General features: G+C 42.7%; 1 long non-coding RNA gene across 1 annotated transcript in view; it reads left to right on the forward strand.

The window, feature by feature from the left end:
- Positions 1–864: 864 nt before the first annotated feature.
- LOC107127168 (uncharacterized) overlaps positions 865–25,299 on the forward strand; it is an 83,366-nt gene continuing 58,931 nt past the window's right edge. The window contains exons 1-2 of the long non-coding RNA XR_001484651.4: positions 865–1,059; positions 22,919–23,099. This is a non-coding gene — a long non-coding RNA (uncharacterized lncRNA). The remainder of the gene's footprint in view (positions 1,060–22,918; positions 23,100–25,299) is intronic.

Consider the following 25,299-nt stretch of genomic DNA (forward strand, 5'->3'; position numbering starts at 1 on the left):
GAGGCAGATACGGGGCTAACAACAGCCCAGTTACTTTTATTTTCACCGGGAATAGCAGCAAGCAGCCAACAGCAGGGGCAGGAGCTGTGGAGTCCTGCAGCCTCAATGTGGGTGTATTTGAGTTTTATTCTTGTTACAAGAGGGACCAGGGTGGACCCTGTGTATACAAAAAGAGCTGTGGTCTGTCCTTAAGGCCACATTAGGCACATCAGCATTAGACATCTGAAGAAACAGCTGTGCCTGTTGGAGGCTGGACTTAAGGGGCCAGAGAGCCTTACTGTAGAGCCACTCCACCTCGTCATTTTGTTTCCCTAGAATGGGAGCATTTTAGAAACAACTAGTACCAACCACTCTGTAAGTAGGACCATGACAGACAGCAGGTCAGGAGACAGTCAAGCTCCACTTTCAGAAATGAATCAATTTTTAAAATAAAGTATACTGCCAGGGGACTCTGCAGTTCTGGCCTTCTCATGGTGGGGGTTCTGAGCAAAGGTAGCACACCTGAGTGAGGAGTACTTTGCGTCACTGACTCGATAAAATGGGCTCAGGTGTGTCTGGGTCAAGACCCAGGTAACTCCAATTCCCAATCCGTGTCTGCCTTCCTGCCTCTCTATCATAATGCTGATCTACTCACATTTTTAAACACATGTTCACAGACAAAGCCAAACATCGGTCTGTCTTTGCTCGTTGTTTTAAGTAGATGCTGTTATTAATGTTTTATGTAGATGCTGTCCCAGAGAAAAAACATCCTGAAAAAGTTATTAGTTTTTTTTTTTTTTTCTCTTAACATGAGGAAAGATTTTACAGAGATGTGGAGGTGAGAAAAATCTCCTGGCTTTTCATCCTTTGAAATGTGAAAAGTAGTTTTAATAGTGTCATTTACCATTTTTGCTATCTCTTTTTCAGGTTCTTTTTTTTTTTTTTTTTTTCCTGAGCATGACTGAAACGATGATAAGATCCGCAGTTCCCAGGGCGAGCATGACTTCAGAGCTCAGTGATCTGAAGGACGGAGATGGTTCGGAGAAAGGACTCATTAGCATGACTCAGGAGTCTTGGAAGGTAATCATTTCAAGATGAAGGGTTGAGAACAACACTGGGCTTTTGCCATGACTGAAGGAATCTCTTTGCTGGGCAACATGACAATTTCCAAAGCTGCTTCACTGCTGGGCTCGCCATCAGGAGCTATTCTAGGTAGCCCTGAACATCTGGCTGTAGGGGTTTTGACAAGTCAGACTTAAAGAGGCGAAGTGTGTGTGTTCTCACGTTCTTTTCCCACTGGGCAGTGGTACGCTTTGAATATCTGTCCCCTCCCAAAGTCACGTTGAAATTTAATCCGTAAGGCTGGGCGTGGTGGCTCAAGCCTGTAATCCCAGCACTTTGGGAGGCTGAGACGGGCGGATCACGAGGTCAGGAGATCGAGACCATCCTGGCTAACACGGTGAAACCCCGTCTCTACTAAAAATACAAAAAAACTATCCGGGCGAGGTGGCGGGCGCCTGTAGTCCCAGCTACTCGGGAGGCTGAGGCAGGAGAATGGCATAAACCTGGGAGACGGAGCTTGCAGTGAGCTGAGATCCGGCCACTGTACTCCAGCCTGGGTGACAGAGCGAGACTCCCTCTCAAAAAAAAAAAAAAAAAAAAAAAAATTTAATCTGTAATGTGGTAGCATGGAAAGGCGGGACATTTAAGAGATGATTAGGTCATGAGAGCCCTGGCCTCCTGAATGCATTAATCCTTTTGTGGATTAGTGGGTTGTCATGGGAGTGGGACTGGCGGCTTTATAAGAAGAGGAAGAGAGACCAGAGGGACACGTTAAGCGCCCCCAGCCATGTGAGGCCCTGCGCTGCCTCTGGACTCTGCAGAGTTCCCACCAACCAGGAGGCTCTCACTGGATGCAGCTCTTGACTTTGGATGTCTCAGCCTCCATAACTGTAAAGAATACATTCCTTTTCTTATAAATTACCAAATTTCAGGTATTATGTCATAAGCAACAGAAAACAGATTAGTACAGGTAGATAAAGAGATTGTGTTTAGAATTTTAAAAGCCAGGACAATGCACTGTTTCTCAGGTATAGATTTTGGATGAGGCTGCCAGGGCAAGTCAGCGTGTTGCTTAGAAAAGCAAATCAGTGTCGCTATGACTACCATTGCTACCACCCCTATTAACTGCTGCTGCTACATGGATATAATTTATTAAAACTGCCAATGTAATAGTCATCAGAGTTCAAAAGATGATTAGGACATTGTCTCTGCCCAGGTAAAGAGACTAGCTTCAAGCCTGCATAGTGAGTGGGCGGCAGAGTGGGGTTTGGGGTTCATTGCTTTTGCCTCTCATCCTAGTCTAGAGAAAGTTCTCAGCAGAGATTCATACCTAGAACCTTCCAAGAAAACATGTCTTGAGCACTTGCCTTCCTCAGTGTCTCCAGAATTTATATCCTCCTTCCTACTTTGGATGCCTTCTTAATTGTGGCTGCCATTGAATTCGGCATCTATGAATGTATGGATCATGACAGATGTTTCCCCCACATAAACTCATTAACGCTCACAACAGACTAGGGTAGGACTAGGTAAGTAGATGTTTCAAGTTTGAGAAAATACATTAGAGAACTAAAGTCAGGGGATTTAGGGGGCCTGCCTGAGGCTATATAGCCAGCAAGTGGCAGAGCTATAAATCAAATCCAGGTTTCACTTAATCCCAAAGTTCCTCAACTTTAGATCATTCTTTGTTCTAAATCTATATTCATAATTAGAACAATTCCAGGAGTAATTGTAGAAATTATCAAAGTGTTTGTTAAACTCTAAAACTTAGAGGCTAAGTCCACTTTCCTTTTTCTTTTTTCTTTTTCCTTTGACCTTCAAACTCTTTTAGTTATGTATTGTTCTCAATTAATTTCAATTAATTAATTTGGGTCTCAAGAATGTTTTATTTTTCTCCATTTTACTTTTACTTACATATTTATATTTTTATTGTGGTAAGAACACTTGACATGAGGTAAACTCCCTTAACAAATTGTGATTGCATAACACAGTATGTTAACTATAGGCACAGTGTTGAACAGCAGATCTCTAAAACTACTCATGTTGTTTAACTTTATACCTAATGAACAACAACTTCACGTTTCCCCCTCCCCCACAGCCCCTAAAAGTCACCATTCTATTCTCTGTTTCTGAGTCTGACCATTTTAGATACCTTATATAAGTGGGATCATGCAGTGTTTGTTCTTCTGCGACTAACATATCACTTAATATAATGTCCTTCAGGCTCATCCATGTTGTTTCACATGGTAGGATTCCTTTCTTTGTCTCTTTCTTTCTTTTCTCTTCTCCTCTCTTCTCTTCTCCTCTCTTCTCCTCTCCTCTCCTCTTTTTTCTTTTTTTCCTTTTCTTTTCTTGAGACAGGGTTTCACTCTGTCACCCAGGCTGGAGTGCAGTGGCATGATCACAGCTTGCTGCAGCATCGACCTCCCAGGCTCAAGTGATCCTCCCCTCTCAGCCTCCTGAGTAGTTGAGACTAAACGTGTGCACCACTATACCTGGCTAATTTTTTGATATATATATATATTTTTTTTTGTAGAGATGAGGTCTCACTATTTTGCTCAGGCTGGTCTCGAACTCCTGGACTCAAGTAATCCACCCGCGTTGGCCTCCCAAAGTGTTGGGATTACAGACATAAACCTGCATGTCTGACCAGGATTTCTTTTTTTTTTAAGGCTGAATAATATTCTGTTGTATGCATTATTACATTTTCTTTATTGATTTATCTATTGATGGAGACTTAGGTTGATTCCTTATCTTGGCTATTGTGAACATTGCTGCAATGAACTTGGGAGTGCTTCTTCCACATACTGATTTTATTTCCTTTGATGATATACCCATAAGTGGGATTGCTGGATCATATGGTAATTCTATTATTAATTTTTTGAAAAAGCTCTGTATTGTTTTCCCTAGTGGTTGCACCATTTTACATTCCCACCAAAAATGAACAGTATACAAGTGTTCTCTTTTCTCCACATATTTGCAACACCTACCTTTTGTTTTTTAATAATAGCCATCGTAATAGATGTGAGGTTCTTATTGTGGTTTTGATTTGCATTTCCCTGATGATTAGTGATGTCGATTTTAAAAAAATGTACTTGTGGTTCATATGTATGTCTTCTGTGGAGAAATGTCTGTTCAATCATTTATTTATTTTTAAATTGGATTATTTGTTTTCTTGCTCTTGCGTCATATGATTTCCCTGCGTGTTTTGGATATTAACCCCTTAACAAACGTATGGTTTGCGAATATTTTCTCCCATTTCATAGGTTGCCTTTTCACTGTGTGATGGTTTTTCTTGGCTGTGTAGATCCTTTTTGGTTTGATATAGTCCCACTTGCTTGGTTTTGTTTTTGTTGACTATACATTTGGTGTCAAATCCAAGAAATAGTTGCCGAGATCAATGTCATGAAGGTTTTTCCTAGTAAAATAATTTCAGGTCTTAAGTCTAAGTCATTAATCCATTTTGACTTTACTTTTATGTATAGTATAAGATAAGGAACAATTTCATTTTTTTTTTTTTTTTGCATGTAGGTATCTAGTTTTCCCAGACTATTTGTTGAAGAGACTATCCTTTCCTCATTGTGTAGTCTTGGCACCCTTGTCAAAGATCAATTGACTGTACATGTGTGTGTTTATTTCTGGGCTATTTATTCTGTACCATTGGTCTTTATTTCTGTCTGCATGTCAGTAGCATACAATTTTGTTTACTATAACTTTGTAATATATTTTGAAATCAGGAAGTATGAGGCCTTCAACTTTGTTCTTCTTTGATTGCTTTGGCTATTTAGGGACTTTGTGGTTCCATATGAATTTTAGGATTTTCTATGTCTGTAAAAAATGTCATTGGGATTTTGATAGAGATAGTGTTGAATTTGTAGATTGCTTTATTTAGTACAGGCAGTGTAGCAGTAATAAGTCTTCCAATCCATAAACATGCAACATCTTTTCATTTATTTGTATATTTTAATTTTTTTTTTTATCAATGTGTTGTAGTTTTCCTTATACAAGGAGGCTTTTGCCTCCTTGGTTAAGTTTATTTCTAAGTGTTTTATTCTATTTGTTGTTACTATAAATAAGATTGTTTTCCTAATTTCCTTTTTGGATAGTTTGTTGTTAGAAACACAACTGATTTTCTATGATGATATTGTATTCTGCAGCTTTAGTGAATTTATTAGTTCTAACAATATTTTGTGTGTGGAGTTTTTATGGTTTTCTACGTATAAGGTCATGTCATCTCCAAACAGATAATCTTACTTCTTCAATAGGCTGCCTTTTATTTCCTTTTCTTGCCTAATCGTTCTGTCTAGGACTTCTAGAACTATGTTGAGTAGAAGTGCTGAGAGAGGACATCCTTGTTTTGTTTCTGGTCTTAGAGAAAAAGGTTTTTGTTTTTCATCAATGAGTATAATGTTAACTCTGGGATTTTCATATGTGACTTTTGTTTATTTTTGGTTTGATATAATTGGTATATCTCACTTTATTGAGGTATCATTAACATAAAATTTTGTATATTTAAGGTGTACAACTTGATGTTTTAATATATGTATATATTGTGAAATAATCAACATATTTGAACTAATTAACATATCTTACATAACTTTTCTTTTGCTGAGGTAAATTTTTTCTATACCTATTTGTTGAGAGTTTTTATTATGAAGGGTGTGGAATTTTGTCAAATGCTTTTTTTTGCATCTCTTGAGATGAACATGTAATATTTATGCTGTATCCTCTAAATGGGTTCTATTACATTAATTGATTTGCATATGTTGAGCCATCCTTGCATCCCAGGGACAACTCCCACTTAATCTTGGTATACAATCCTTTTAATGTGCTGTTGAATTTGATTTGGTAGTATTTTATCAAGGGTTTTTGCATCTGTGTTCATCAGAGACATTTACCTGTAGAGTTTTTGTTTTGTTTTGTTCTGTTTTATTTTTTGGTAGTATCTTTGTCTGACTTTGATATCGGGGTAATGCTGACCTTATAAAATGAGTGTAGGAGGTGTTCCCTCTTCTTTGATATTTTGGAAGAATTTAAGAAGAATTGATGTTAATTATTCTTTAAATATTTGGTAGAATTCATAAATGAAACCATATGGTCTTGGACTTTTCTTTGTTGGTCAGTTTTTGATTACTGATTCAATCTTCTTACTTTTATTGGTCTGTCCAGATTTTTCTGTTTCTTTATTTTATTTATTTATTTTTGCATGCCAAACTACTTTGGTCAGTTTATTTCTTTATAATTCAGTCTTGGTAGATTATATGTTTCTAAGAATTTATGCATTTCACCCAGGTTATCTAATTTGTTGATGTTTAGTTGTTCATAGTAGTCCTGTGATCTCTTTATTTTAGTTGTATCAGTTGTAGTATCTCCTCTTCATTTCCGATTTTTTTTTTTTGAGTCTTTTCTCTTTTTTTCTTAGTCTAGCTAACGATTTGCCAATTTTGTTTATCTTTTCGAAAATCAACACAGTTTGTTGATTTTTTCTATTGTTTTTCTATTTTCTATTTATTTCTGTTCTAATCTTTATTATTTTCTTCCTTCTGCTAACTTTGAGCTTAGTTTGTAGGAGACTTCAATACCCCATTTTCGACAATGAAGACAGATAATCAGTAAGGAAACATCAAACTTTCACAACATTATAGACCAAATAAATGGGCCTAGCAAGACATATACAGAACATTCTACTACCCTCTTTCTTCTATGTCCCAGCTTCCTCTTCTACTACTTATGGGAGATAGAACAAATAAAAGATGGTTCCACACTCTATATCTTATATGGGAGTTTCCTAGGGCTGTCATAACAAAACATCACAGACTGAGTGGCTTAAGCAACAGAAGTTTATTTTCTCACAGTTCTGGAGGGTAAAAGTTGGAGATCAAGGTACCGCTCATGTGGTTCCTCCTGAGGCCTCTCTCCTTGGCTTGCAGATGGCCACCTTCTTGCATATGTTGTAAGAAGTCCTCACATGGCCTTTTCTCTGTGTGTGCACCTTCTTGATGCCTCTTTCTTTCCTTATAATGACACTAGTCCTATTGGATTACAGCCCCACTTTTAAGACTTCATTTAACTTTACCTCCTTAAAGTCCCTATCTATAAATACACTCCCATTTTGAGGTATACTGGGGTTAGGGCTTCAACATTTGATTTTGGGAAAGGGGAAACAATTCGGTCCATAAAACATTATATATTGAAAAATAAGTTGTGAAAAATGTGATGATCAAAAAGACATTCTATCCATCCTCCAGGAGCTTACTGTCTAGATAGAAATACCTAAAGAAAGATGGGGCCATAAGTGATTTTGGAGCTCAGAGGTGGGTCAGACTACCATGAGCTACACTGCTTAAGGAAGGCTTCTGGGGTGAGCCAATGAACAGGGAACCTTGAAAGATGCACACACATCTCTAGAAATTCAAAAGGGAGGTCCTGCCTAAAAATTAAATAGATATGAGAAGTCCATTCTTAACTGTACACAATTGTATAAGCATAAGCCTTTCCTGGGCATCTATTCTCTGCCAGGCACTGAACTGAAGGATGAGAATACAAAGACAAGGATTTGTACTGGAGTTTCCCACACTCCACAAGAAGGATGATCTTAGAGTCAAGGATTGACAACGGATTAGACAGGGAAGTTTGCAGCATAGACAAGCCATTTAAAGTTGCTTGTGGGGAACAGCTGAATCCCCAACAAGCCATACCTAGATACATCTCTCAGGCACAGAGTTGGCTACAGAGGGCATTGCGTAGGCTTATAACCTTGGGCTTATTCCCAGGATTCCTGAATCTCTCCTCCTTGCCTAAGACTAGCATCCCTCTCCCTATCACATTGTTTTGATTGACTGCTTAGTTCCCCTCTGCCATTTAGCTCACATATTGTTCACATTTCAAGTTCCATGTGGCAGGTTCTTGTCTTTTGTATTTTACTATTTGCAATGTTCAGTCTACATGTGTGATGTCCTTTGTAAACCATGAATGTTAATCAGAGTTTAGGTGTCAGCCACAACAAATTTTGAGCTGACAATGTCTAAATCCTAAAAACGTTTGAAACCAGAATGCAAAACCATTGTCCTCACCACTCTCTATAATTTCCATTAATTGCTCTAATATGCTGGTTCCTCTTTTTGATTGCATGCCCTTTAGAAGAAAATCATTGATACATTAATTACAGCTTTCATCTGGAGGTTCGAGAATTTCTAAACATTTATTTGGATTTCATGCCAAACTGGGGGATAATTACACATAAAAGGATCATGCTGGGTTAGATACTGACATGGGGTTTTAAAATATCCTTCCTCTAGTTTAAATAGCCCAATTGGCAGCTCAGGCATGCATCTCATCGCTCTGTGCAGCTTGACCGACTACATTTTCTGTTTAGCGATAACACAGGATAATAGATGGTGCTCAGAGAGGTAACCTTCAAGCTCAATGACTGAGACATGCTTTCTGATCCAAAGTTGCAGCAGGTGAGATTGTAAAGCCCGAGTCTTGGAGAAATGCTACAGGGTACCGGAAACCAGGCGGCAGTAACACAGCTTCCTTTTTCGAAAGAGAATCCCAGAAGGACCTATATCTTACTAATGTGGGATGACCGCAGTGTTTCTTGGTACTGGGGATGGCCCAACTGAATTCCAGCAGATGGCACCTTGCTGTGGCTGCTCTCCTTTTAACAATCTGGAAGGTGCTTCTTGGGGTCTCGGCTGCACATCTTGGAGGGGCTGAGGATCACTGTCTTGCTTCATGCTGGACCTCTGGCTTTCTTCCTCTTCCCGGCCCTCCTTACCTGTACATACTCTTGCTGCTTCAATGATATAATGCTTTTCTTTAAGGTTTGCTTATCCTCGCCTGTGAAACCACAGGTGAAGAATTGTAAACTAAGGGTTTTAGCCGTGTATTCAAGAAGGGATTTGGCAATCAAATGGTTCCCATGAACACACACTGACATTGTTTCTTTCTGGATTGTCACCATCCACAGAGCTGGAAGGGAGCCAGAGAACAGCCTTCCTGAGTATGCTGATTGGGGTCCTGGGTGAAGCCAGTTGTCTGCAATGTTACTCCCGCTTGATGAATTTCTCTCTGGATCAGGACTGGAATGCAGAAATTGTGGATTAGTACCCCAACCACCATGTATGTGCCCAGTGACCTTGATGACGTCAGCTCAAATGGGCTTCATTTCTGCCAACACACAGGAACATTTTAATGCAATCACATACATTTATGCAGATAACAGCTACCATTTAAAACTACCGTTTATCAGATAGTCACTATGTGCCAAGCATTAGATTAGGAAATTTACATATATGATTTAATTTAATCTTCATGATAGCTTTGAAAATTAGTTATTATGCAGCTTGCCCAGAGTCATGAAGCTAATAAGAAAACCCCAAACCTGGGGTGCGGGTTGAACTCCAGAGCCTTGTTCTTTTCCCCATACCAGGCTGCATCTCAGTCAATACCTTAGATGCAGTTGAGTCCAAATATATGTGTGTGCACACACATAGGTGAGCACGTGCATGTATGGAAAAGACTTACGTTTACACCGAGAGCGTGAGTCTTGTGTCTTTGGTTCCACATTCCCTGGGACACAGGTTTTATCATCTCATCCTGAGCCCGGAATGATCCTTTCCAGCCTCTCTCAGAAGCAAGTACTTACGGCTTCTCTTTGTTTTTCTTTTCTGTGTAAGTGAAAACATGGTAATTTTTTTTACATGTGTTACAGAATAATTGAGCCCATTTTCATGTCATAAATTATGTGGCTGATTTCTCATACTTTCGAGCCACCTGTGTTGTGTCTGACAGCTATACCAATTTTGTTTACTGGGAAGTCGGGGGAATGAGGCCTGTGCTTCCCTTATTTCTCTTGTGATTAAGGCCATGTCCATCATTATCTCATTTAATCCTCCCAGCAACCTCTGAGGAGAGGATTATGATAATCACTCCAATTTTACGGCTGAAAACATTGAGGCTCAAAGAGCTTACAATATTAGTTTTAAATCACCCATGAGAAAGTAGCAGATCTGGGATCCTCAGTTTCCCCTTCGTCCTCCTCCCTGACTTGAAGTCCCATCCTCCCTGCACTGACCCAGCAGGGCTGTGTGTGCTCCCTCATCTGCCTCCTGGGACCCCCCCACCCCCTGGGTCCTGAGCAGGAGGCTTGCCCTGTGTGCACCCAGCTTGTCACCAATGCCTGCCAGGATCAAGGGAGGAATAAACGGGGGCTCAGCAGGCCCTGTGTTTGTGTTCTGCCTTGTTTCAATAAAATATGATCTTCCTGCAGACAGCCCAATGCAGTCCACGGAGTTCGTTAAATCAAGAGCTTTCTCCATGCTGCTCTCACTAAAAGACACTTTCACTTATGCACAGGTGGTGGTCCCGAGACTCGAGCTGCATAGGGACGCCAGTGGGGAGGAGCTGCTGCCGAGCTGGGAATGTGCTCCCCGGACATGGCAGGGGGGGACGGAGATTTGAGACACAAATCCACATCCACGTCTCATTTTATGCTTTTCCAAAGTAACTTACAAATCTTATTCCATTTTGATGCGTATGGGTTCAATGATCCCCCTTTTATAGATGACTGAGCAGAGGCCTAGCAACATGAGGTGACTCAGCGTCACTCAGCATGCTGGTGCAGAGCTAGGATCCAGGTGAGCTTACTCTTGACAAGGCATTTGCTTGCTGTGTTAAATGACGACACTTCTACGTGGAGTGTTTCTTTTTAGTGGCACTGCTATCCTTCCCGACCATCATTAGTTCATGACCACAAATACATGCTTCTCTGTGGTTTGGCCTTTTTGCTGTCGCCTGACTCTGATTGCTGGAAAGGTTTTCTTTATGCTGAGCTGAAATCGCCTCTTTCATTGTAATTCAGGCCTCCAGAGCTTCACAGAAGAAGTATTCAGCTCAAGTCTTCTCTTGTCCCAATATCTCTGATTTCTTCAGCCTGTTCTCATGAGAGACAGAATCTAGGCCTCTCTCCATCCTGATTGCCTTTCTCTGGATGCACATGCCATGAAAAATGAAAGTTCAACTCCCCACATGGGATCTAATCAGGTCAGTGCAGAGAGCGGTCTCTGCCGGCTGTGTTGGGCTCCCAAGGCTCTAGACGAAGTGGTCTCTGAAGGGGCCCTGTCCATCACTCAGGCATGAGCTTATTTCCTGATAGGCCTCACTGTGCCTTCTGGAGGCATCTGCTTATCTTCCCCAGTATGGGCTGGTTCTATGAGAATGGGCATGGTCCAGTCCAAAGTGTCAACAGTGCAAAGGTTAAGAAACCTTATAATTCATTATCTAAAAAAAAAAAAAAAAACCAATTCCACAAATAATGAGCTGCTTCATCAACAAGGAACATTTACTGCACATCAGTTATGTACAAGGTTTGGTGCCAGGCCCTAAGGCTATGAACAGTAAGGTGCTGTTCTCATAAAAACAATTTCTCTACATTTGTGGAGACCATTGGAGTTTACAGATTATCTCTATACCGATCATCTCACAAGAATCTTCGTCCCTCTGCAGGATATAGAAGTGAAATCTGCATTGACCTCAGTCTGGAGACAGATTCTGCAAGGACCAGGGATCAGAAAAATAGAGGGAATCTCCAAACAGGGGCTGAACAGAGAGTGTTTGAGACATGGAGGTTCAAAGGCCAGTGGGGAAGACAGAACATTGCTCAAACAGATGGGCTAGAATCGGATACTGAAGCTGGTGTTTGCAGCAAGGCCTCTGGGAAAAGAGATTTTAAAGAGCAAGAAGGTCAGAAGGAAATCTAAGGGATTTGGCCTTGGAGGTCGGCTTTAATCTATCTCCTGGCATGTGGTGTGCAGGTCAACAAATAATCAGCTAAAGAGTGGAACAGATAACAATTCGAGGACATTCACCACATTACAGAGGAGGAAAAGTGGAGATTCCCGGCCAGTTGTGAAAGTTGTAAGCAATAGAACCAAAATTAAATTCTAGCCTCCTGACCCCCTAATCCCAGCCGCTTTCTATTACCCCCTGCCATTTCTGCCTCAAGGACGCTATCTTTCCCCCAGTAACTACAATAACCCAGGTTAGAATAAGCTGGGTGAGTGTTAAGTGCTCTGTATTGTCACGCTGGGCTAGAGAACTGGGAACTTCAACCCTATGTTGTACACATGTTTCAGTCCATTAAAATGTCAGCAGCTGCCTGCTCAATCTTGTGGTAGAAATATACTTTTTGATTCAAAGCAGCAGCCAAAGATTTATTTGTGGATATTTCTTGTTAGATAATAAATTATAGGGTTTCTTAACCTTTGCACTGTTGACACTTTGGACTGGACAATTCTTTGTTGTGGGAACTGTCCTGGGCATTGTAGGATATTGAGCAGCATCCTTGGTCTCTACCCACTAGGTGCTGGTAACACTCCTCTCCCCAGTTGTAACTACCAAAAATGTCTCCAGATATTGCCAAATGTCCTCTAGGGGGCACAATTTCTTCCCGTGCTCTGCATTGAGAACCACTGATCTGTTCATACAAATTTAAACTCAAAAGATACCAAAGGTGTGCAAGTATCTTTTTCGAATAATGACTTCTTTTCCTCCGGGAAGATACCCAGTAGTGGGACTGCTGGATCAAATAGTAGCTCTACTTTTAGTTATTTAAGGAATTGCCATACTATTTTCCATAGCGGCGATATTAGTTTACATTCCCACCAGCAGTGTGGAAGTGTTCCCTGATCGCCGCATCCATGCCAACATCTACTGATTTTTGATAATTTGATTATGGCCATTCTTACAGGAGTAACAAGATATTTCACACGCATGTTTATAGCAGCACATTTCACAATAGCAAAATCGTGGAACCAATTCAAATGCCCATCAATCAATGAGTGGATAAAGAAACTCTCGTATCTATGAGATAGAATACTACTCAGCCATAAAAAGGGATAATTAATAGCATTTGCAATGACCTGAATGAGATTGGAGACTATTATTCTAAGTGAAGTTACTCAGGAATGGAAAACCAAACATTGTATGTTCTCACTGATATGTGGGAGCTAAGCTATGAGGACGCAAAGGCGTAAGAATGATCAATGGACTTTGGGGACTTAAGGGAAGAGTGGGAGGGGGGCCAGGGATAAAAGACTACAAATATGGTGCAGTGCATACTGCTCAGGTGATGGGTGCACCAGGATCTCACAGATCTCCGCTAAAGAACTTACTCGTATAACCAAACACCACCTGTTCCTTAATAACTTATGGAAAAATAAATCTTTGAAAATTGCCTAGAGTAAACTTGGAACTTAAAAAGAAAAGATACCAAAGGTCCAAGAGCAGTCTTTCTCTCTTCTGCCAAACCACTCAGCTATCCTGCCACAGTTGTTTTTTTTTTCCCCAAATTGCTGTATTTGGTGTTTTGTATTTTTGCAATGAAGCCACACTTGTCATTGCTGGGAACACTGAGGCCTTGCATATGGAAAGGTGAGCCATTTCTGTGAGGCTGCCTGAGGGGCCTGACAGCCACTGAGGCCACTGCTCCAGGCTGGCTTTGCAAATGTTGGCAAACATTAGAAATTAGGGTTGGGCACGGTGGTTTACGCCTGTAATCCCAGCACTGTGGGAGGCTGAGGCTGGCAGATCACCTGAGGTCAGGAGTTCAAGTCCAGCCTGGCCAACATGGTGAAACCGCGTTTCTACTAAAAACATAAAAAATTAGCTGGGCAGCGTGGCAAGCGCCTGTAATCCCAGCTACTCTGGAGGCTGAGGTGGGAGAATCACTGGAACCTGGGAGGTGGAAGTTGCAGTGAGCTGAGATCATGCCACTGCACTCTAGCCCGGGAAACAGAGTGAGACTCCGTCAAAAAAAAAAAAGAAAGAAAGGGAAATTAGGACTGGGCCTTTGGTCCCCGCCTTTGAATAATGTAATGTCTAACCTGCTTTGAAGAACACAAGAAAGCAACCTGACATAAAACTTACCCCTCACTCAACCCTGCGCACGCTTCCTTAGAGCCAACGAGTTTCTTCCTGCCTTTGACGCAGCCAGCCTTTGCCAATAGCTTAGCTCTAGTTCAGTGTTTCTCCAGAAGTTCTGTAATGAGTGTCTCATGTGTGCAAAGCATTTTCTCAGCTAAAATGCACATGATTATTTTCTTAGTAGACCTACACAGACACAAACACTCCCATTTGACAGATGAAAAAATGGAGTTTCGTATGAGTCCACATTTCCTCTTTAACTAAAAACTATTGTAAATCAGTCTCAAATTTTAGAAAAGTTACAAATGCAGTATAAAAACTTTTCTTGAAGCATTTGACAGTAGGCTGTTGTCCTGATACCCCATCATACCCAAATACTTCAGAGCGTATTTCCTATGGACAAGGCCAATCTTCCACATAATCACAGTATACACGCAAAAACATCCAATTAACATTGATTCTTTCCTATCATCTAATCCTCTATCCCATTTAAGTTTTGCCAAATGTCCAGTAGCAGCCTTTAGAGCAAACAGATGCAGTTCAGAGTCACATGGTACATCTACCAGTCATGTTTCTTAAATCGTTTCCCACATGGAACAGTTTCTCAGGTTTTTTTTTTTTTTTTTTTTTTTTTTTGATTTCCAGGACACTCTGAAAGACATAATATAATTGAATCCATTTTTATTTTCTTAGTCAATGTTTATTATCTTCAGAGGGACTGAAAACTTAAAATTGTGTAGTTCAAAACTTACAAAATTAAATACAAGTAAAAGGAATGTAAATCATTTTTCAAATAGTGTACAAGTTTGCAGCATTTATATTATGGAGGTATCAAAGCTTAAAACTACAATTGCATTTTGGGATCTGCTGTATATTGAAAACCATAAATTTTCATAATATATATAGCTCCAATCCAACACAAAGAAGTCCAGTCTAGCTCTCTCCCTTTCCATATTTGCGACTCTCTAAAAGGGAGAAACCTGACTCCCATTGCCATGCTGTATTTTCTAACTTGTTCCTTTTCCTATGTGTAAATAACCTCCCATCCTTGCCATAGACCATACACACACCTCCTCACTCCACGCTGGGCTGCTCTGCTACTCCAGGCTCAGGCTCTTACTTCCTGTTATTGGCCGTTCCTTGATATCCTCACCTATCCTGTCTGTGTGGATGCTTTCCTCACCATTCTCTGACTCCTATACCCCTCATATGGACACTGCAACTCTTCCAGCCCTCCCCTCACCCAGCTGGAGAAGATGTCCAGCTTGGTCAGCCTCACCCAATGGCTTTAGGACTGGATTATTCAGGAAGGGAAGAGGAGGGGAGTATGAGCAGGAGAAGGTAGAAGAAGGGCTCACGATTACTTTTGTTTGCAATCAGGTTGCACGTCACCCACTGTATTGCAAAGTACTCTCTCTGGGAGGTCACTGGTGTTCTTATCTCAGTCTTCCTCTTCCAGATCCTTCAGCAGCAAACACAGTTGATCATGTCTTTTTTTCTTGAAACCTTCTGTTCCCTTGGCTTTTTACTGTTATTTTCCTTTACCCATCCCTAAAATATTGACGCTTGCTTGTGATTTCCCTTTGCTTTCCTTCTCTTTTCATTCTACACCATTGCTTTGAGTTAATGTATCCAGTTCAACATCACAGGGGGAGCTGTGGATGAATGTCTTTCTTCTAGTGCTAGACATAGTAGATGACATATCCCAAAGTCAGACGCTGTATCTCAGTTAAACAGTTACACAACTTTCTTTGCCGCAAGACTTCAAAATGCCTTTTAACATATTAATGGACATTCTGAATCTTCAGGAGGGTGATAATCTCAGTCCCAAATTTATTTGTCCAGAAAACAATGTTTCTGTTTTTTGGACTCTCTATTAACATCTTGCAACAAAACTGGTGTTTGGTAGAGCACAGAGTGGAAAGTGATGCTTGGAAATGATGCTTAAAAGATGCCCTGGAAACATATCCAGGAGGCCCTCATCATGGGCCGCCTTCCAAAGAGGAGAGCATGTGACACATCCGATCAGTTGACCCAATTTGGAGGTTCTTTAGAAGGAGGAGTGCAAGTGTGTTTCTATGTTGGTCTGAAGGATACAGAGATGCTGATGGTGAACATTCTCAACATCTGTCCCCTTCAATTGGGTACAGTGCACATAAACCATAACTTTATGGAATCTGAGTCCAGGTTACAACGCTTGTTCTGCATATACAAGTTATTTATGTGCTCAGAGTCTCAGTTTCCTCAACTGGAAAGCAGACATGAGAAAAATCCTACACAAAATGGCGGCTGTGAGAATGAAAGCTGTATAAAGTTGGCAGTTGTGATCACCTTCTCCTTCTTCAGTGCCCTCCCAAGCCACACTAGTAGATAGTGGTGGAACTTTGCTTAAACTCAAGTCTACCGCCTCTTAGGTTTCAGAAACTAGCAGATGTGGCCTCAGCATTGACTCTGTAATACTAGCTGATTAGCCTTTGGTTTCTTACCTAACCTGTCTGCACATAGCTTTCCTCACCTATGAAATGGGTGATAATACCTATCTCAAGTTGCTGAAATGATGGAAAGAGAGTGTGTGAAGAGCTTAGCACAGAGTGGCTGCACAATGTTGAGAAATTAGCAAATATAGCATGGAGTGCTTCTAAAGCATGCATGCATTGAACTGAAGAGTCCTGTTTGGAGGGGATTGTTGACCTCCCTGACAAAGCAATGGTTTTGGAAACATCACTCCCTCACCCCACCATAATGCTTCAAAAATCTAGTGGCTAGACCCCTCTTCCTCTTCTTCTTTTTTTTTTTTTTTTATTACAAGGAGGGAAGTATAGCTGCCTCATTTGTTGCTTCCAGGATTTCAGAAAGAAGAGATGTCTACTCTTTCTGTTCCTTTTCCTTCCTTCCCTCTCTAACGTGTTTGAGGTAAGTGTGCAGGCTGCCCTAGGCTTGTTTTGATAACTGGATGTTCAGAGTCACATGGTACATCTACCAGTCGTGTTTCTTGAATCTTTTTCCCATGGAACAGTTTTTTTTTCCACATGGACGTGCCTTAGGCTTCTTTTTGATAACTGGACCCCAAGATCCCCCCGGGTCTGTGGGGGAAAGGACACTAGGCTTCTTTCATCTCCCTTTCTCCAGAGGACTCAGGTCTGGAGAGAGTTTTGTCTGAGAAGTTTAACTCAGACTGTGCCAATTTGGGGTTTATTCTACCTCTCTGAGTTGTTGCTGCTTTCTCGAAATTAGGCAATGGAGTATTTTGAACCAAACAAGAGCCTTACAGAACTTCCTGTCCACCTCCCTCATTTTGTGGGTGAACCGAGGCTTAGACCTGGTTCAAGGTCACACTTGGAGATAGAGCTAGGGCTAGAATCTGGGGCCCCTAAGTTCCTTCCTGCCTTGCCCTGCGTGCATGTGATACTAATTTCTTTGACTTTCGATTTCATGGTTAGTATTTTCCTTGTTATCTTTGCTGTCTCAGATTTTTTCAGATCATTTGTTTGTTGTCTAGATAACAGGAACATGGCATACCTCTGAAATAATTTTAAAATCAATGTGTCTTCTTCTTTAATATCTAAACATTTTAATCATGCTTATAAAGAGCTGCAAATGACATAATTTCTGGCTTACTGTAAACTATTGACATTTTATAATAAAAATGCTCCATCTCTTCTTTTAATGCATACAAAGGAATATAACAGTTATTTTATATGCACCATCATCCTTTAAAAAATACAATACATAAGCTATTTTTAACAGTTACAAATTTGTTTTTCCTTGTTCTCCTGTACTTTGAATTTCTACTTCTCTTCCCCTTCAGAATTTTAAATTAATATATTTTTACACTTAAAAATCTTTTTGTTAATCAGCCTATCATACTTTGAGGATTCCTGCATCAAAAATATGCATATAATTTGAAATGTAAATTTTTAAATTCCCTTATCTATTAAGGCTATTAAGTGTTAACATTGTTTTCTGTGTTAAATTGCTATTACAATTATTTTTAACATGCAACTTACCAGAGCAAAATACACATATTGCTAATTTTTATACCTATTAACTAAATATAAAATGTAAATGTCATTGGAAGTGATGTCTTAGCTGGATTAGGTGCTTTATAGTGTTATGAGTCGATGAGGCCTTGGGACACATGTAGTTTCTTGTTGCATGTTGCGGAGGCAAAGCCACATGGAAAGATTTGTGGTGAGTTATGGGCATGTCTTTCTTTTATAGGGTGGGGAAAGGATGGCTGTGAAAGGGGAGGTGGGAGATGACAGCCACCATGTCACCGTGCCAGCCTATACTGTGGCGTGTTCTTGGGTACAAATTGAGGAAAGGGTATTCAGAAATCCATGAGTGAGAAGCCAATTCCATCAACATTCTCTATGCTTGGAGATTCCTGGAAAAGTCTTCTGGTATTTCCAGAAGCATCACACCTGAGTTTGAAAACCACTGGAGTCAAGGAAAGTACATGGATATGGTCTTAGTACATAAATGTCCCACTGAAAAGAGAGCTGCTGTTGGGATGCCGCACGACCTGTGTTCATTGTGTGCTTTTCCCAATGCATTGTGAAGCAGTTTTCCCTTTATTGTAATTTTATATCATGGGATTGCTTAGTTGCTGGGGCTAGTTTAAGTGCCACTGTCTATGTTGAACACTAAAGAGACAAAGATGAGTAAAGTCTGGCCTCTGCCCTCAAGATACTCATAGTCAAGAAGGGAGATGAGATAAGTCCATTGTCACTATAAGAAGTGATCAGGGCTTTACAGGCAGCATAGAAGGAAGAGAGAACACTTGCAAGTGGGGAAAAGAAAGAAAGTTTCCATGGGGAAGAGCTCATTTTAACTGGCTCTTGAAAAAAAAATAGGTAGGGGTTGAACATTCTGAGAGTAGAGAAAGAACATTTATAGCAAGAGGCAAAAAGGCCACAAAAGTCTGGGTTGTTCCTTAATTGGTCCCCGCCATCTGTCAATCACTGACTTGATGGAAGTCCCACGGTGACAGTCAGGATGGAATCAAATGATATGTGATAAAATGCCTGAGACAAATATGGGTGCTTTAATTGCAATACATATTAAAGCCATTAACCTAGTTATGGTGATGGTATACTGTGTCTTGCTCTAAAGAGGAATGGTTTGCAATGTAAAATAATAACAGCTTCCTTCTGGCTGCTTACTTCTTGATTTTAATTCAACAACTCTGGCAGGCAGATTTTATTATTGTGTCCATAGAAAAGTGGAGACTGAGGCCCTTGGAGGGTTAGGTCTCCTACTCCAAGGTTATAGCTGGTGAATGGCAGAGCTAGAATGTACAAACAGGTGTGTCCACCTTAAAATCCTGTGCTTCTGCCAGTCACCTGCAGCTTGCCTCCTTCTCTTCTCTGGCACCGTCATGAAATACCAGTGTAGCTATAAATTCCACACACATTTCACCTGGCCAGCTCCCCTGCACACAATTCTGTTCAGGTCGCTGATTGAGGTGTACTGGCTCTGCCGCTGTTATTCACAGTGGTTATGACGGGTTGAGGCGGCTGCTTGGAGAACAGACAGCCGAACAAGAGGCCACCGTCTCAGGAACAGGCAGATGTGGGATGTCTTCGTTGTGCAGCCACCAAATAATCGTTGAGTGCATCCCCCACAATTGATTCTCTCATTCACTTATTGAACAAATGTTTATTGAGACCCCGTTAATTTGCAAGACTCTCTGCTAGGTACTGAGAAATGGAGAGAATAGGACCAGTAATATGCTGAACAGTTACTGGGTAGGGGAGAACTCCAACAAGCAGACTCTTGGCACTACTGTGTGGAGGAAAACCAGGGCTGGGCAGTCACCCCCGAGTCCCCTTTCCTTGCATTTCTATCATTCTCCCCATCCTTCCTTCAACCTGGTCTCATTTCATCCCTACAACTCTGTGGTAGGCATCGTGATTTCTGTTTACAGACACAAGAACTCAGGCTCAGGTTACGGAACTTGCCCAAGCGTGCGGATTAGAGGTGGAAGCCCAGATGGAACCCGGGTTCCAGGCACCCAGGGCTGGGGCCTGTCAGTCTGTCATGCTGCTGTCAGCTGTATTTGCACAAACCCTTCCCATCCACGCTGGCCTGTAGCCCAGCTCTAGGGCTCCAGAGGGGAGTATGCTCCCTAAGATGCTGCTGAGACCATCACTGTCTGCTGTGGCATCACAACCCCTGATTGCAATCCCAGTTCTTTTATCGGAGCTGAGTCATCTCTATCCCATTTCGCGTGTGTGTCATATTCAAATATTCGCAGCAGAATTGCTGTGCTTGATGGTGGGATGCTGCCTGAGACCTTGCTGGGTGTGGTTTCATATACAGTATAGGCACTCCATTCCCTTCTAAATTAGGAAAATGTTTAACTTTGAAGCCCCAAGGGTTTTGGTTAAAGGACTGTGAACCCATAGCAGAGATTGGATCTGGCAACTAAAAAAAACGGAAAGGAAGAAGGAAAGAAAAAGAAAAAAAGAGAAAGAAAGAAAAAGAAAAGAAAGAAAAAAATTTCTAAAAGGGTATATACCATGTAGTGGGGCATGGGAGGGGAGCTTCTTTTGGTTTTGGGTGTGCTGGGATGGCTTCAGGATGACGTTGCTGAGCTGAAATGGGAGGGAAGTCAGAGACCTCAAGTGGTCGAAGAAAGCTAGATTTCTAACTCACAGATGACACAACTGAGGTTCAGAGAGGAAAGAGAACTTGTCCGAGGCCACATATCCTGTTCAAATTACAGTTGGGCTAAAATCCAGGTCTTTAGGGCTCTCAGGTCCCCAAGTCCCCAGCTGCACGGCCAAGGGCAGCCAGCAGATACCTGCGGCTATAGCGTGTCCTGGCTTGACACGTGCACCTGAACAAAGCTGTGTTCCGGCTTTTGTCTGCCTCGGTCGCTCCCCAGGCTCTTGCCTGGCTTCCTGGTCCTGTCACCAGCTTGTTTACAAGGCCCCGTGGAAGCTCCCCTGGCTCAGCGGCTGAGGGCAGGGTGCGTGGCCGGTCTCGTGGTCGCCATGCTGGGACACAGTGGGCACTTGTCTCCGTCGTCTGACAGCAGCCCCCGAAGGAGCACGTGGATCTCTCAGGCCCTCTTTCTGGCTGCTCCCCTGCCCCTCTGGGCTGGGAATTCAGCACCATTTCCAAAAGAAAATGGCCTTGAGGTTCCTGTTTTAGATTCACTAGCCTGTCGCTGACATCCTGGGAGGAGTGTTGTTTAACAGCCCCTCAGGAGCCTCCACTGCCCAGCAAACCCCTCCTCTCCCTGTCAAGAGCTCGGAAGGGCCACATCAGGAGGCCTCGGGCCCCACAGGTGACGAGTCACTGAGCTGTGACCAAGCAGCAGGGACCTCCAGGCTGCTAGGAGGTGGGCACAAGCCCAGAAGGCAAGGCCCCGGAGAGGCAGTGACAAATGAGAGGAGGCAGCCCAGCAGGTGGTGGCATGTGGGAGGCCTGGCAGGAGCCAGCAGTGGTGGCCTTGCAGGTGGCCAAAGCCTGGCGCAGGGAGTCTGGGAACCAGGTGCCACCGGAGCTCTTGGCAGGCGGGTGACTGGCTTCAGGGAGCCGGGGGTGCAGGTGGCAGGGTCGCAGCTGCTGGCCTTGAGTCCTGGACCAAACTGGTGTATGAGGCATCACCCCAGATTTGGAAAAAGCTTTTCAGCAGCAACGAACAGTTCACAATTCCTTAAATATCGCCTCCTCTCTCCACCTGGCTGCAAAGCCTCTTCACCTGGCTGACTCCTGGTCTTGCTTGGAGATTCAGAGTAGGTGGTACTTCCTTTAAGATGGCTTCTCGCCCTGGCCTCTGCTCTGGGCTGGGCTGGGAGCCTCTCCTGGGTCCACCAGTGCTCCCTTCTCTCTGCCACGCCCTGACCACAGTGCCTCACTCCCAGTGATTGGCCTAGACAGCCAGCTTGTTGAGGGAGGGACAGTGTCTTGTTTGACTGAGCCCACATGTGCAGGACAGTACCTGGTCAGTGCAGGACTTGCAGATATGTGTTGAATGAAGAGACAGATGCAGGGCCAGGAATCAGGACTGAAGGAGTTGCTTGCAGGGAGCGTAGTCTCAGCAAGAAGGAAGAGCCCAGTCCCAGGTCAGGACAGTGGCTACAGCCTGGCGACCCAGTGGTGGTCTCTGGTTATTGAGCCCAGTCCCCGCCAGTCTGGCCTTGGATGGAGCAAGAGTACGCACTTGACTTGGGATTGAGGCACAGGTGGTTCTCAGTGCAAGGAGAAGAGGGACCCAGTGTCTTCCCAGGCAGAGCCTGATGCCACCCCATTTCCTGGGACTGGAAACAAGGCCACCATTGAGCACTTCTGTCCTTGGAGAGGAGGCCTGGGGGCTGGGCTGATGGAGAAGGGGGCATGGCATTCTTTGAAATGGATAGAAAGAAAAGATGCGGCTGTTTCCCACCTGGGCCTGGGTGTGTCCCCTGCACAAGGGACTTCGCAAGCAGAGAGAGAGCATCTGGCACGGATGGACTGGAAGTGGAACTGCATGCAGGGCCTGCTTTGCTTTTTTGCCTCCCCAGCCTTGCTGTCCCCACTGCAGGATCATTTTATTCCATGTGCCCGCTCATTCCTGTCCCTGCCTCTAGGGCCGCTCTTGCCATCAGTAGTGCTTGGTACTTTATAGCTCCAGGAGGGCAGCAGGGACAATGTCTGTTTTTCTCCCTGCTGTTTCCCCACTGCTGGGCAGGAGTACTCAGCACGTAGAAGATTCCACTAGCCACTTGCTGAATGCAAGCTTCAGGAATTATGACTCAGTTATTGGCTCCATACTGTGAGCCAGGCACCATCCAAAGCAACCGATGACGTTTTCGCATTTAGACTTTACAAAATGCTTTGAGGTCAGAATCCCCATTTTACAGGTGAGGAACCCAAGGCAGAGAAGTTAGGCACTTGCCAGATGTCACACAGCAAGTAATTAGCAGAGATGGGTCGGTAACCTAGATCTGCTTTCTTGCAGAGCACGTGTTCTCTCCTATGGTGCACAGGCCTCTTCACCTACACAGGCCCAGTCTTCATCTGCATGGGTCCAGCCTTTACCTGCACAGGTCCAGCCTTCACCTTCATGGGCCTAGACTTCATCTACCACTTGGTTTGACTCAGTCAATGGGCCTCTCCGTCAGCACCACTTCTTTGCAGAGGTAAGGCTGAGGCACAGAACATGAGCCATCTGTGCTTCCTTCTCTGTTGTTCACTATATTCAAGCAATAAAGCAATTCATTCTCCTTTACCTTCATCATGTGTTGCAAATCTCTTCTCAGTCCTATTGCCAGCAGGTTAGGCAAGACCCTCATCACTTAATCTAGGCTCTACTGCATGACTCAGGCTCCCTGCTTCAGTCCATCTTGCTCGAAAGACTCATCCTTAGGAAACATCTCTGCTGCTCAGAAACCTAGAGTGTCTACTCCCCATCTGCCTGGCCTAGCAGTCGGAAGTCCCACCAGCAGGCCTGTGGTGTCTTGCTGCTCCCCTGACGATGCTGACTGGACCAGTTGTAGGTCTTCCTGGAGCCCTTTTGCTGTGATTCTGTGGCTCTGCCCCTCTTCTCCATGCTGCCTCTCTGAAACTGACCCTTGAAGGCATAGCATGCACCTGGGGAACATTTACTAAGGCCAGGCCCCCATCTTAGTCATTAGTTAAATTCATGTCCGTTTACCAGGTTCCAGACTCTAGTTAGTATGCAGTTGGCTAGAATAATTCTTTTCCCCCTCTGCCTGCAACTGACTCATATTTCTTCTTCTGCACAATGAATTAAAAGTGAACTAAAATTAAAACCACTCTCAGTATTAAAGTGGCAAAAAATAAATAAATAAAATAAAAACAGAGTGACTTCCCCACTTCCTCACAGTAACAGCCACTTCTTGTTATTCCAGAAAGGGAGTTTTCTGTCCTTCTTAAAATTATTCTCATTATAATTGCTTCAGGAACCTGAAGAGTAGTGTTCAAAGTTTGTGTTTGTTGGGTCTAAGTGATAATCCTCCCAAATTCTATAATTATGTGTGTACAATGATTAAAAACATTTCTTGGAGGTTGATATATAATGAGAGTTTTTACATTCTTAAAAAAGGTTTAAGATTATATGAATTGGAATAAGACATTCCAGTTAGAATAGATTTGTAGCTCATTCAAATTAAGCCTTAAGAATTAAAATAAAAATTAGCTATGAAAGCATACTGAATCCAGCTTCCACCCCAGGATGTAGAGAGATGGAAGGAGTATTGCTACCACTTTTGCAATGAAAAAGAACTGGGCTTATTTCAAATGCATGACTGCTTTTGAAACCATTGGAGAGCTGAGGTCATGAAGGTAATGATTTGTGAGGAGTCTAAGGAGAGACAGTTCCTATGGGAGAGAAAATGTGAACATACATTCACCTGAGATAGAAACACGAGTAGGAATAGTTCACCTGGAAGAGCTCACTAACTGGTGAAAGCTGAACGTGGACTGATGGGACACAGGGAAGACTGGGGGCTGCTGAAATTAGGGGGTACACACTTTCCTACAGGCTTCGTCTACAAGCCTTATGAACCCCATATTTTTTGTGAGGGCACTTAAATAAAAGATATGAGTACAGAGCTGGAAAAGGGAAGAGCAGCGATGTGGGAGTGACCAGAAACTGCCCCATCATTCTCTCTCATCTCCACTGCAGAAGGATAACCCTAATAGGCAGGGCTATGGCATTAGTCTGCTGTCCCTAGCAGTGCTGAATACTCCCTGCAGCTGCTGGAGGAAGGGAGGTTGGTGGGGGGATGGGGGTTGGCCACTACTCCTGGGGAATGGGAAGGATCAAGTGCTGATTCCGCTATTACAGACAGAAAGGAGGCAGAAGTTAAAAGACCATACTCCAAGGACCCAGGGACAAGGTCCAGGCTTGAGGTGAAGCCTTTATCAGAAACACAGAGATGGTACTTATCCACCTTTATCTCCACAACCAACCTAAGATTTCACTAACAAATAATAGGAGAATACTATTGAGTGAAGGACAGGAGAGTATGAAAATGTGGAAAGGAACCCTCTCTGAGGCATAGAATAAAAGGGAAGACCAAAGCTCAGAATCAAACAGATATTACTTTAGTATACCCTGGACACAAGCTGTCTATATAGGATTTTGAAGGACTGTTATACACTGAGGATAACTACAGTGACAATAAATCTCAAACCCAGCTCAACACCTGATTAGATTAATGTGAGCCCCCACACTAGGGATCTAGCAAAAGAAAAGCTGTGTCCATTTCTAGACATAAAAACTATTATCTCAGTCTCTACTGTCCTATACATCATGTCTTCCTTTAACAAAAAATCATGAAGATATATGAAAAGGCAATAAAAAGCAACATACTC

This window comes from Macaca fascicularis, chromosome 13 (genome assembly GCF_037993035.2).
Source record: "Macaca fascicularis isolate 582-1 chromosome 13, T2T-MFA8v1.1".
Lineage (NCBI taxonomy): Eukaryota > Metazoa > Chordata > Mammalia > Primates > Cercopithecidae > Macaca > Macaca fascicularis.